The sequence below is a fragment of the Monodon monoceros genome, unplaced genomic scaffold, assembly GCF_005190385.1.
Source record: "Monodon monoceros isolate NGI ecotype Baffin Bay Population unplaced genomic scaffold, NGI_Narwhal_1 Super_Scaffold_13, whole genome shotgun sequence".
In the NCBI taxonomy this organism is placed as follows: Eukaryota; Metazoa; Chordata; class Mammalia; order Artiodactyla; family Monodontidae; genus Monodon; species Monodon monoceros.
Window position 1 is genome coordinate 3,874,915 of NW_021703769.1, and position 14,128 is coordinate 3,889,042.

The window sequence follows — 14,128 nt, forward strand, 5'->3', positions numbered from 1 at the left end:
GGCAAACCTCTTCTTAACCAGAAGGAGCACAAGAAATGAGATCTTGACCTTTCTTTCATGTCAATTCACCTTGTCTCATTTTAGTTTAGTTTAGTGTTTGGTGTTCTTATCCAATCCATGCGGTACTTTTTATAGAAGATGTCCAATTGCAGGTTTGTTTACATCAGTGGGTCTCAACTGGGGGTGATACGCCTGCTCCCCAGGGGACACTGGGCAGTGTCTGAAGACAGTTTTGATTGTCACTGCTTGGGGGAGCGATGTTGGTTACCGGCATCTAGTGGATGGAGGCCAGGGATGCTGCTATACCTACAGGGCACAGGACAGCTCCTACAAGGAAGCATCTGGCCCCAAGTGTCTATGTGCCAAGGCTGGGAACCCTGGTTCACAGGAGTGTACATTTTAAAGCCTTCACTCATTCAGACAGGAACGCTTACTAGGCATCCCTTTGCAGACCGGGCTCTGTGTTTAGAAACCGGGGAGGACTCTTTAGATGACAAAACACAAAACACAACTCAAATCAGCTCCGGCAGAACAGGGAGCCCAGTGACTCTAGCAACTAAAATCTACGGCTGGAACATCTGGGTTGAGAATCCCTGGTACCCTCACACCAACTCTGCTCACACGGACTAACATCTGCAAACAAAAATTTGGGTATAAAAAAAAATCCAGGTATGCGTTCATTTTATGCGCTTTGTCCAACTGAGACCATCTGCTGGAACGGGCAGAGCTTCTGTTTCTTGTCAATGGAGGATGGGAGAAAGAAAAAGAAAAAAGGCTGGAGCCCTTTGATTTTCCATTGTCTTCTAACTCTAGGACAGGACACTATTCCCCTGGGGTTCGAAACTTTCCCTGGAAAATCATGGTGAAAATAAGTGCAGTTCATACACGGCATAAATTTAAAACTCCTAGAGCTCAAGCACGTACATTGTGCAATGTAACTCCACTTGGAAATGTTCCCTGCAGGCTTGCCCATCAGTGCTCTGCTGTAAGGGAATCTGTTGAACTTTGGAGCATTTGTAAGTCCTAGGTCCATTTATAAGTCCATGGTGCTAAGCTAGCATCCTCCCCCGCCCTCAAAAATAAAAAATAATTAGTTTCCCCTAGTATCCATTTTTCACCCATGATCCTACACGTGCTGTGAGCTCTTCACTGATTAGGAAAACGTGATTAAAATGTTCCGATAATTGCAAAGAGCAGAAGAACATCCCACACGTACCCATCACTGCTGCTTCTCCAGTCAAAAAAATGAAAGCTCACTTGACTTCAATGGGACATTCATTGTAATTAAAGAATCCCTCAAAAGCAGGGCTGGGAACTTCTTACATGCTCCTGTTAAAACCATAGTTTGCTGAATTGAAACAAGTTCCCAAACTGTTATCCTCCAAGATTTTCAACTAGAACAAGACAATGGCTTTGAGTGTTAGGGAGTTGTACTAACCATGTTGTGGCTTGGTTGAAAACCTGTTATTTAAAAATTGCCTATCTTATAAGAGATGGAGATTTGCCCTCATTCTGGCCACTCAGAGGCAGCAAAACCTCCACAGCAGCCTTTTTTTACATTGATGGTGTCACCAGGCTGGTGAGAAGAAGGGATGGAAAGACAGATGAGACCATCTCACCCAGTCTTTTATTTACGATTTTAATTAACTCAATTTTTTTTTTTTTAACCACGTCAAATGGCTTGTGGGATCTTAGTTCTCCAACCAGGGGTTAAATCTTGGCTCACGGCAGTGAAAGCCCATGTCTTAACCACTGGACCACCAGGGAATTCCCAGGCTTTTATTTAGAAACCTTACATTTGTGTTGCACTTTTTCTTTTAAGGTACTTTTTACGTGTTTTGTACCTTTTGAGTCTCATCATATTCTAAAACTGAGCTTTTTTTGAGGACTGGTATTTTTTTTTGTCTCTGTATCTACATGTACCCAAAGGCTAATCGACTTAAACTGGAGAAAAAGTCCACTCGGCAATGACTGCCCCCATTTTTGCACACAAGGATATCAACAATGGACATTTTGGAGGGGTGCTTCCAAGGTAGTGTGGGAAATCAATGCAAGAGACGCTGCAGGTGTTCCACTCGGCCACTGGGTTCCACTGAGAGCTATTTCAAAAGAATCCCCCCCTTTCTAGTGGCTCGCTGTCTCCACCGCAGGCTGAGCTGTGGCTCAGCCTGCAGTGAATCGACTCATTCTTTTGAACCCTGCAGCATATACATTGAACAGATGTACTACGGTTTATTGAACTTTTTACTTGTGGGTGGACATTTATGCTGCATTCTCCTAAAAAATGTCTTGGGGCACCTGTCAACGTGTTTTTGTAGGATAAAGGTATTGAAAGTGAAAATGGGCAACGACCACACCATGGATGGACCTCAAGGGCTCCGCCATCACTCACCTTGACCCTGGCTCTCTGCGGCCACCACTCGATGGTGCCTTGAGGCTTGTTCTGTGAAAACTGAGGAGAGAGCTCATGTTGAGTGAGAACCTTCTGTGTGTGTGTGTCGGGCTCTGAGCATTTAGAACTCTATGTGCTTTTAACCCTGTGAAGCTGGAACAATTACTACCCCCACTTTACAGATGAGAAAACGGAAGCTCATGGAAAGTCAGTAATTTGCCCCAAATCGTAGAATTGATGCATGAACAAAATAGGAATTTAGCTCCAATCTTGCCTGACTCCGGAGGCTGTGCTCGGCACCTCCCCTCCCCCTCCCGGTGGCTGATGGTGGGTGGACAGATGGATGGATGGGTGGGTGATGGATGGATTACTTCCACAGTAATTGATTAGAAATCAGAGCAGTTGGTGTGGGGTTAGATACGAAGTTCTCTTCATCTGGTTTGAATTATTACGAAATCAAAATTATGTTGCTATTTTTTCAGGCTACATCCTGGAGGACAGTGATATTTATTTTCTTTTTCTATCAGCTTTAGCTGCTAAATCCTCCTCAGTATAACCTTCTGGATCTTCCCAAAATTGCACAGGAAGAGGAGGCTTTGCTGTGTTCTAAGCCTTCGGCTTCATAGGGTAGGTCAGATGGCCTCACGGGCAGACGGGCACTTCCAAGGTCTTTGTCTTTGGGGCTATTCTGTCCACAGACTTCTGGCTTCTCAGGGAAAACACGTTTCTAGATGTGGAGAAAAGGGAAGCTTCGTGCACTGTGGTGGGAATGTAAATTGGTGCAGCCACTATGGAGAACAATATGGAGGTTTCTCAAAAAACTAAAAATAGAGCTACCGTGTGACCCAGCGACCCCACTCCTGGGTAGATATCCGAGAAAAACAAAAACACTAATTCAGAAAGATCCATGCGCCCCAGTGTTCATAGCAGCATTATTTATGATTGCCAGGATATAGACGCAACCTAAGTGTCCATCAACATATGACTGGATAAAGGAGATGTGGTGTATACACACACACACACACACGCACGCACACAAAATGGAATATTACTCAGGGGATTCCCCACAAAGAGACTGGGTGCTCCCGTGCTGGGCACCCACTGTCCCCTCACTGCTTCGACAGAGCTGGGGAGGGGAGAGAGGAGAGGAACATGTTTCTGAGGCCAGTCTTGCCAGCCAGACGAAAGGCATTTGTGAAACATTAAGCTCCGAGCCAGCAGCAGCCGGAAGTGAAACTGCAGAGGTGAAGGAAAGGACCATAGTGGGCACAGCGTGTGTGATGCTATCAGGGATTTCTCAACCCTGATTGTTGGTAGGGTGACCAACACCCCCGTTTGCCCAAGACTCAGGGGAATCCTGGGATGTTGGGCTTTCAGCCCTAAAACTGGGAAAGTCCCAGGCAAACTGGGACAAGCTGGTCACGGTGGCAAACATCTCTATCCTGTTAGGAATAAAAGAACGGACAGAGCTCATGAAGGCTCAGACTGGACCACTCCCCAAAGCTGGGCCCGTGGCCCTTGATTCTCAAAGGCACATTCTGAAAAAGTTTGATGGAGTTTGGGAATGCAATAAGAAATGCTAAATATTAATGACCTTTCCCCCCAGGCACTTCTGATTAAATCTGGAGTGTTTATCCCTGATGTGGGCCTTGATGGTGATGAAATCAAATCCCCTTGCTGTCCTGCAGTTCTACCCAGGGCAAAACTCTATTCCATGCAGCTATCAAAGCTAAACCCACAGAGTATATGGCAGGGCCTTGGAAATTGCAAAGCATTATGCAAATGTAAGTAAGATATTATTATCATCCTGGTTTGTGAAGGTCCCTTGTGGTACTGGTGACTTTTTATATGACAAAGATCTATGCTTTTTCTGTGCTGAATTAATAATTCACTTATGCTAATAAAACAAAGAAATCCAGTTGCCAGTGTCTCAAATACAATCTCATTTCCTCCCATGAATTCTAATGTGGCTGGTTTTTTCCTCTTCTTCTTTTCTTTTGAACTGGCAAATGGGAACAGGTGAGTTGCAAAGTCTTGGCATATTTTGAGCCAAAAACGGTCCACGGATTTTTTTTAAGTGTGAGACATATTCCTCTGCTTTTGCTTGGCCTCAGAGTGTACCACCACCACCCCCACCCCACCACCACCCCAAGCTGCAAGTCGTTTGAATCAACTACCCACGTTTTTGGTCAAAGCATGAGAGACCTGTGCTGATGGGACATTTTCACCCCTGTCCCTTAAACGTGTGTGTCTCGTTTGTTCTCCACAAATTTACGTGGTGGGTTGGCCCCATCACAGCATAAGCCAAGGGAGGCAGAGCTGCTCTGATGGCCGGGGGATTTCTAAAGCTTTTCGGGTGCTCAGACAGACAGACTCTTCTCTGTGAGTGACCTCTAGTCCCTGGAGATGTTCTAGAATGCGAATGCAGTGATTAAGGAATGTTCAGATTCTTCAGGACTGTTTTCCAAAGCCTTGAATCTCGATTCCAATGGGCTGTCCATCTCTCCCTCCATCCATTTCTCTGAGCATCAAGATGAACTGGCCCTTGGAGGATGGGATGGGATCATTTCCATAACAGAAGGATGTCACAGTACTTCCTGGCTGTCCCACCTGCTCTCATTTACCAAGAGCTTCCTGTGTCCGACGCTATTCTGGGTTCTCTGAATGGGAAGGGGTTAGGGAGGAAAACAGACCCTAGGGGCAGACAGCTGGGTTTAAATGCCAGCTCTGCTGCTATTAACTGTGTGGCCTCAGGCAAGTTTCTTAACCTTTTGGTGCCTCAATTTCCTCATCTGTAAAATGGGAATGAAAATAGTACTTACCTGGAGGGTTATAGTGAAGATCAAAGGACTTGCCACAGTGGTGCTGTGGTGAGACCTGGGGTCCCTTTCAAGGGGTTTGACACCATTTTCAGAGAAATACTCAGATGTTATTGGCCTTTTATATTCAGATTCTCTTAGGGGCACATGGTGGAATTTTCCAGAGACCACATGGAGTGTGATACTGCAACAGACATTGAAAGAGATGCGCAAAAATGGCAAACAATGCCCCTCTTTTCACTAAATGCTTGGTTTGGAAAATATTGCTGTTTTCTATATAAAGATATGTAATGGGTTTATTATTACTACTTTAAAATGAATTAATACATAATTTTAAAGTTTTCATGTTGATTTATAGAATGATAAATATTGATCACCATTTTGTAATAGAGATTTTGTTATCATTTTGTAATCTTTTCAGGTTCCCAGTCATTTTTAGGGTGTCATCAAGTTCTGAGACCAGAGCTGCTGGCTAAGAGATGAAAGGCCCTCATTTAATGCAAGAAACCCAAGAGCTGGTTCTCACTGTCCCTATTTTATGGAAGGAAAAACTGAGGCACAGAGGAGACTCAAACCAGACAGGCTCAGAGCAGAGGCAGACTCAAGCCCAGGTTTGTCTGGGTCCAAAGCATTGAACACATTCTCCTATAAGCCTTTGTTTTATCTGGTGACTCGTGGACGCTGACTCTGAAGATTTTAGGCACTCTGGCTTGTTGACGCCTTGTTGAATGAATGAATAACTGAATGAGCATTCCAGCTCACACTACATAATTGAACACATCTTATTCTGAGCCTTCCTGTGAGCAGAAACAGGTCTGTCTTGGTCTCGGAATCTCGGATATCCAGCACCAGCTGGACCCACAGTGGCTGCTCATATGCAAATCGGCCACCCCTGGTGATTTTGGGGGGGGGGGTCTCTTCTCCATGAAAGCAAAAGACTTTCTTGTTCAAGGAAACCATCCTCCTTTCTTATAATCAACCCTATCACAAACACCTTGTCTTTTGTTTGAATACCGGAGGAAAACTCTGGAAGTTAACCGAAGAGGATCTTTCAAACTTGGATGGTAAAGAATGCATATTAATTCGGAAAAGCCTTCCCCAGCTGGCCTTCACCTTATCTCGACATTTAGTGAACCCCTGAAAGATCGTTTAAATACAGACACAACCTGCCTTTTGTCTCTCTGACTTTCAGGGTAGAAAATGGCTGAATGCACCCAGAGGTAGCTCGTATTCAAGGCAGATCTGAAGTCTATTCAGGCCAGGGCTGTGGCAAAGGGCTTTGTAGAAAGGTTAGAGAGCATGTGCTTCAACAGAGAGCTGACCAGGTGGGACCCTTATGGACTGGGGGCTTTTCACCCTCACCGTGCCCACCCCCAATGCTCTGTAATTCCACCATTTTATGGGGTGGTGTCGCTCTGCTCAAGTGCGTCCAGAGATGGGTTGCGACTCCCCAGCCACACGAATTCTTCCCTCTGGTACACCAGGTGTCATTTGAAATTCATACGTACGTAACTGGAAGCTACATTTCCTCCCGGTGTGCAGGAGATCACCAAGCAGTGACCACAGGGCTGGTTAATAATATAGCTGCTCCTAGGTTTAGGGTAGAAATCAATTAGATTTCCACCTTCAAGTTCCCTGCTGCAAAGTTCCAAAGCGTATTATTTCCTTCAATCTGTCAGTAATTTCCAACAATCTGCTTATAAAATCAAAGTACAATCCTTAGGATTTTTTTTCCTCCATCCCTTCTCCTATAAGCTCTTTCTCCCTCAGATGAAATTGTGATGAAATCTGCATGATGAGGTTCTGATCTCTCGGCGTATGGCGGCGCCCTTGCACGGTCCCACACCTGCGGGTCTTTCCGGGCAGAGAACAATTACTTCTCCAGCTCTGTTAATGTTTTGTGGCAAATGCGTCCCCCAGGAGGGGACTGCAGCTTTGCTTCCTTTGCCACTTGTGAAAATTGAGTTCTCGCAGCACGGGGAGTCGATGATCATTTCTAATTCCCCCTTGGTGGGAAGCATTTAGCTTTGGGTCAGTTGCACGGGCCAAGGCAGGTACCAGGACAGCGGGGGCAACAAGCCCATCTTTGTCACCCAGGCGCTTCCTGTAGCTGTGAAGCCACCGGTGGTTTAAAATGTTAAATGTTCTTCCTTCTCAACCGTTTCCTTAATTAAAGACCAATATGCACCTTCTGTTCCCAGGCTCCCAGCCCTGAAGGGTTATCTTCTGACACTTTGAAGACAGCACATTTTGAAGTGCTTTTTCCTGATGCCTTCCTGGTCGGATGTGGACCATTTTTATAAGCATCAAATAAAAGACGACTCATCTACAATGACCCAGGAATTGTTTTTTTAATTGGCTGATCTCTACGGGGTGAGAGCTCAGCTACTGACTGAAAAGGTTAAGCTTTTCAAACTTTAAATCTATGTGAAATAAGAACGGAGATAGCCGAACAAAATAAAGCAGCCCCGGCGGGTGCGGTGTTCTGAGTGAATCCTGGGTAAGACCGCACATCAGTAGAGTCCGCTCCTCCTTAAGCCAAAAATAGGCTTGTTTTTCAAATGCTTCCCCACCATTCTCTCTCAGTGAAGAGGGAATGAGAGGGAGAGAGAAGAAGGAAGACTCCAAATGCGAGTCTAAGACTCTGGAATTTTATCAGATCCCAATTCATCTCAATTCTATTCCTCCGTAGTCAGAAGAGAAACGTCTTACTTCATGAGTCTCATAAGACGCAACCCCGGACAGCAGACATTTGGACTCTTCTGGTTGTTACAGTGACTTATTTTCTTTCATCTTTTCATCCAGGTGACTGTAAAAACTGCAAGGCAGGGGCTTCCCTGGTGGCGCAGTGGTTGAGAGTCCGCCTGCCGAATCAGGGGACACGGGTTCGAGCCCTGGTCTGGGAGGATCCCACATGCCGCGGAGCAACTAGACCCGTGAGCCACAACTACTGAGCCTGCGCGTCTGGAGCCTGTGCTCCGCAAAAAGAGAGGCCGCAACAGTGAGAGGCCCGCGCACCGCGATGAAGAGTGGCCCCTGCTTGCCACAACTAGAGAAAGCCCTCGCACAGAAACGAAGACCCAACACAGCAAAAATTAATTAATTAATTAATAAACTCCTACCCCCAACTTCTTCTTAAAAAAAAAAAAAAAGAAGAAAAACTGCAAGGCAATTCAAGCCATCTACTTCTTCATTAGAGGGTTTATGGACAGCAGTTCTCAAATCCTGTGGTCAACTGACCCTTTTAAGTATTTCATTTTAAAGCTTAGATTATTCCGTTGAGATGAGCTGCTGTGAAAATTACCATGGTCAGGGTGAACCAGATGCTGAGACAAAACTCTAAACGGCTCCATGTGGAATTTTGTGCAGCTCTGTGCAGCTCCCTCTTGAGCCCGTTGGAAGATGCTATTTTCATCTTAGGTACCTCCCATTCTCAGGAACAGTATGAACTTTGCCGACAGGAGTGTGCATTTACATTTTAAGCCAATTTCCAGCTTTCTAGTCCCAGAAGGATCTCCTTCCTAGATCCCCAAGCATGGTGTGGATTTTTTGGTCATAGCCTTTAGGATAAAAGCATACTCCTTAACTCTGCCCATAAAATCCCCCAGGTCTGGCCCTTGCCCCCTGCAGTCTGTCTGCTCCCATCCCACATGTCAGGGCCACATCACCGTCCTTTCGGTTCCTGCCACTCAAAGCTCCCTCCACCTGAAACGTCAATTTTCCTCTCATCCTAAGTCAGCATTCAGGCTCAAGGTACCCCGATTCTGTCGGTTCCCCCAATTCTTTTCTCTTTTCTCACCTGGTATGGTCCTTTTTTATCATTTGACAAATTTTAAGTAAATAACGTGCACTATTTTGTTTAATGACAGCTTCTCTACCAGGCTATACCTGGCAGATGGCAGGTGTTCAATAAATATTTGTTGGATGCATGGAAGTAAGGAAAGAAGGAAGGGAGGGAGGGAGGATGGATGTGCCCGCAGTGGAGCCTCACTGTAGTGGATACTGTGAAGTGCCGCCAGAACCTCTTTAGCAAAGGATTGTTGCCCCAGGTGCCGGAAGTGCTGTCAGCAGGCACTGTTGGTCCCTCTGACGACTGCCTCAGCTGCAGAGATCTGCCTCCCCAGGGCCATACCCCTTCTCCAGAGCATCCCAAGGGTTGGCCAAGGCTGTCATGGTCTGTATTAGAGTTCAGCTTCTCCCTCTGCCCAACCTGCTTCTCTATTCTCCTTTGCACAGCTGTGGACCTCAAGGGCATCCCCTGATAGACCCCGGCACTGAACACTGTTTCAGAGTCTGCTTCCAGGAAAAGCCAACCTGAGACTCATAAACCTCTCATTGCAAATGGATGTCCCCTAAGCCTAGTTGGACCAAGCCCTAAAACTCAGGTTCCCATGGCGGGGTGAGGGGACAAAGTGAGATTCCCAGCTGCATCTCTGAAGTTGAGCCATAATGGTTTTGGCAAAAACCTTAGAAGAATGGCCTTTCTCGAACTGTTGGAATCCAGCAATGAGGCATCTAGAAGTTCTTGACTGAAAGTAATTTTAAAAGTAGAAAAAGTCACAGAAAGTGTAGCCTGGTGCCTGGCAACATACTAATACCCAATAAATGTTTGTTGAAACAATGAAAGCTTCTTTTTTTTTTTCTCTTGTTCTCTGTTTCTCCCCTAAGAATTTAAAACCAGAAAAAGAGAATAAGACTAACACATTCACTCCCATGCAGTTATTTTCTCCAAATCACTTGTTTTTAGCACAAAAGGGATAACTACTTATGATGTATTTTTCCATTATTTTCTTTGTGCGGGAGGTTTTAAAATTAATTTATTCTCTCTCTGCATCAGGTTGTCTTATAATTGAAGATGAGAAGTGTTTGTCTTCCAAAGGCTTTTTGGTGATGTCTTTTTTGCTGTTAACACTTCTCTGTCTATGCTTGTGATCCCTGCCAAATTTATTGTACTCAAGTACATAAATTAGGGGACCACATAGGCACCACTCACATCTATTTGAGTCCAGATGTCTTAGGAGAGAAGTTTTCTTTTTGCAAAACCAACAGAATAACACCTAGATTAACTAGAACATTTGGGGAATGGTTCGTGTGGATAATTTAATTTTCTGGATGATTTCTAGTTAACCAGAACTCCATTGGTATTTCCCAACCCTGAGGCAGAAAACCTTTATGAAATGTATTGTTCTACTTGACACTCTTAGCAAGCACAGCGGACATAATGGAAGATTTCAGAGGCAGGACCTGGTCATGTCATGGCAAGCATGTTGGACTTGGGGGCTTTGGTATTAGTCACAGCCTTGCCTCTGACTCGAGCCAGGACCAAATCCTCTGGTTCTCAGTTTCCTCTACAAAGAAGGTGGTTCAAAGCAAACTTTCAGATTTTGTGCACCCCAACCAAATCTGAAAACTCCCCGGTTCCCAGCAGCAGTATTCATGTTCTTTCATTCCATTTGCCTGCAGAGGTCAATGGAGTAGTATGGGACTTTGGGTTGCATTTACCCTCACAGTAAAAGCTGATCTTTTGATCTGTCTTTACTGAATGTCTAGTTGATATTCACATTGACTTAACTTCCCATGTCCTGGTTCTTTCTCCTCAAGGTGGAGTGAAGAGTGGAAAAAAAAAAAAATGAAGTTAATTGGACCATAACCCATAGATGGTCTACTGTGTGTAGACTCAAGACACAAGTCCTCACGCAACTTGGAAAGTTCCAGATGTGAGGCTACGGAAAGCATACCGGACTGGGATACGGAGCCCAGACTCTGCTTCTGGTCCTGCCAAGGCAAGTCTTTCTTCCCGTTCTAATCTCGTCATCAGTTTGAGGACAGGGCTGTTCTAGGGTCTCTAATAGAATGTGACCTTACCTCCTTAGACCAGAGTTCCTAAACCTCAGCACCACTGGCAGTGAGACTGGATACTTCCTGATGGGGACCATCCTGTGCCTCGTAGGATGCTGAGCAACGTCCCTGGCCTCCAGCTCAGATGCCAGTGGCACCCCTCACCCAAGCTGTGAAATCAAAACTTCCTTCGGTCAACACTTCTCCAAAGAAGACATACAGATGGCCAACAGGCACATGAAAAGATGCTCCACATTGCTAATTATTAGAGGAGTGCAAATCAAAACTACAGTGAAGTACCACCTCACACTGGTCAGAATGGCCGTCATTAAAAAGTCTACAAATAATGCTGGAGAGGGTGTGGAGACAAGGGAACCCTCCTACACTGCTGGTGGGAATGTATAATAAATTGGTGCAGCCACTATGGAAAACAGTCTGGAGGGTCCTTAAAAAACTAAAAATAGAGCTACCATATGACCCCGCAATTCCACTCCTAGGCATACAACTGGACAAATCTATAATTTGAAAAGATACATGCATCCCAATGTTCATAGCAGCACTATTCACAATAGCCAAGACACGGAAAATACCTAAATGTCCATTGACAGATGAATGGATAAAGAAGATGTGGTATATCTATACACAATGGAATATTACTCAGCCATAAAAAAGAATGAAACAATGCCATTTGCAGCAACATTGAATGGACCTAGATATTATCATACTAAGTGAAGTAAGTCAGAAAAAGAAAGACAAATACCACATGCTATCACTTATATGTGGAATCTAAAATATGATACAAATGAACTTATCTAGGAAACAGAAACAGACTCACAGACAGAGAGAACAGACTTGTGGTTACCAAGGGGGAGGTGGGGAAGGAATGGATTGGGAGTTTGGGATTAGCAGACGCAAACTATTTTATATAGGATAGGTAAACAGCAAGGTCCTACTGTATTGCACAGGGGACTGTATTCAATATCCCATAATAAACCATAATGGAAAAGAGTACGAAAAAGAACGTATGTGTGTATAACTGAATTATTTTGTTGTACAACATAAATTAACATAACATTGTAAATCAACTATACCTCAATAAAATCAATTTTAAAAAATAAAACATAAAAATTTTTTTTTTAAACTGTCTTTGGTCATTGTCTTACGTCTTCAGGGAGGTAAACTGCTCCCTTTTGAGAACCTCTGACTTTAAGGATGCTTTCTTAACCTTTCCTGAGAAAAAGAATCCAGACTTGAGCACATCAAGTCATCAAATATTTGATGGTTTCTGTTGAGAAAATTAGCTGCAAAATAGTGCCCACCTGGGTTTCTCTGCTACCGTGGGATCCAACAGGCGTTCACTCTCTAAGTGCTAAGGTATGTGGAATTCAGCACATTAGCACAGGCAGCCCCAAATTACCATGCTTACTGATGCTAACTGAAGCTTTCAGGAGAGTAAAAGAAATTATAAGCACAAGACTAGAGACACGTCATCCTGCAACATTCTCTGCTTCATGTGCGAAGAATTGAGGTGGTGGCATGAAACAGAAAAGGAGATAGATCTTAATGTGTAGGATGGTTTCTCTTCTACTGAGGACAACAAAAGAAAAATGTTAAAAAAAAAAAAAGAAAGAAAAATGTTTATTTGCATTAAACGTTTTGAATTAGGGTAAGATAAACCTTCTAACATTCCCTTTGCTTTCTTAGCCATTGGCAACGTCTGATAAAACGTTGCTTACACATTTGTTTGCCTGGTTGGTTCATGAATTGGCATTCTCTCCCCCAAATAAAAGCTCCACGGATCCTGTATGCCTTTTCCACTCCTATATTCTCCTGTGTCTGCTATGTACTTAAGTACTCAATAAATATTGGGCGAATGAACGGGATGGAATAGGTAATGGAAAATTGTCGCTTAATTCTGAAGTTGGTGGGCAGGCACTTCTCTCGATGCCTTTGTTCATCTCCGATAAGGAGGCAGGTCTCCATCAGAAAAGGGGTGTGTCAAATTACTCATCTTAGAATCCTTCTTTTGTCTCCCTGCCTGGTGAGTTATTTCCATTCGTTTACTTAGCAAGTGTGCGTTAATACCTGCTCTGAGCCAGGCACTATTCCCAGATGAAGACACCATGGGCCCTGCCTCCAAGGAAGTCTCTTTGGGGCCGTCTATGGGGCCATTTCTTACCTCATTGGCCCACTCCACCCAATTCTTTATTTTAACAAGAAGAGGACTTTCAGAGTAGGGTGTGGCTTACGTGCGTGTGTCTGTGTGTGTGCGCACGCACGTGTGCCCGCATGCGCATAAGGTGGGGTTCTTTAGACCAAACACAAGCCTAGATATCTGGCCTTTCATTTACGATGGCGTCAAGGGGCTCTGTCTGAATTTCTGCTGGATTCTGCTGAATTCTACTCTGTTTCACACAACATACACATAGAAGACAAACTAGATTGCCACTGGGGCCAGAGACAGGGCTGGGTCCCGTGCCCAGATGCTGCACATACAAAACCGCCAATTCCCTATAGGAATCCGTTCACGCCTGCATTTATCCAGAAAACAATTCCCCTACTTCTGGATAGAAATCGCCTGGATGCTCAGTTGTAAAGGGTGTTGAGTTTGCCCCCCGGCAGAAGCTGAGGGAGGCTGAAAGCAGACGTCTGTCGCAGCTGGAGACAGATGTCCTAGATGTCACCAAGCAATTCCTTCTGCGTTTGCAGCCCAGAGATCAACAGGCTGTCCCCAAGCAGGAGACTGGAGAATTAGGGTTAGTACAGCCAAATTAGTACAGGTAGTACAGCCAAATGCATTTGCTTCGAGTTCAAGAGTATGGAAGCGGGTGTTTCATCAGAACTGATGGGAGTTACTGGTGGTTCAGCATGAATCCCTAACTACGCTTTCCTGTATATCATTCTGTACTCATTAACCAACCAACCAACCAATAAAATACCAAAAAAGAAAATATATATATTGACATTATATGATTGTTCCTTTGAGACTAAAGGAAGTGAGAATCCTCTGACTTGGAATGCTAATTAACCAGCTGTAAAGTTTGACTGAAGACGCTGATCTGATAAACCTACAACGCAA

General features: G+C 44.5%; 1 protein-coding gene across 1 annotated transcript in view; it reads right to left on the bottom strand.

The window, feature by feature from the left end:
• Positions 1 to 14,128, bottom strand: part of ZNF831 (zinc finger protein 831) — a 148,743-nt gene that overhangs the window by 18,662 nt on the left and 115,953 nt on the right. The window lies entirely within an intron of this gene.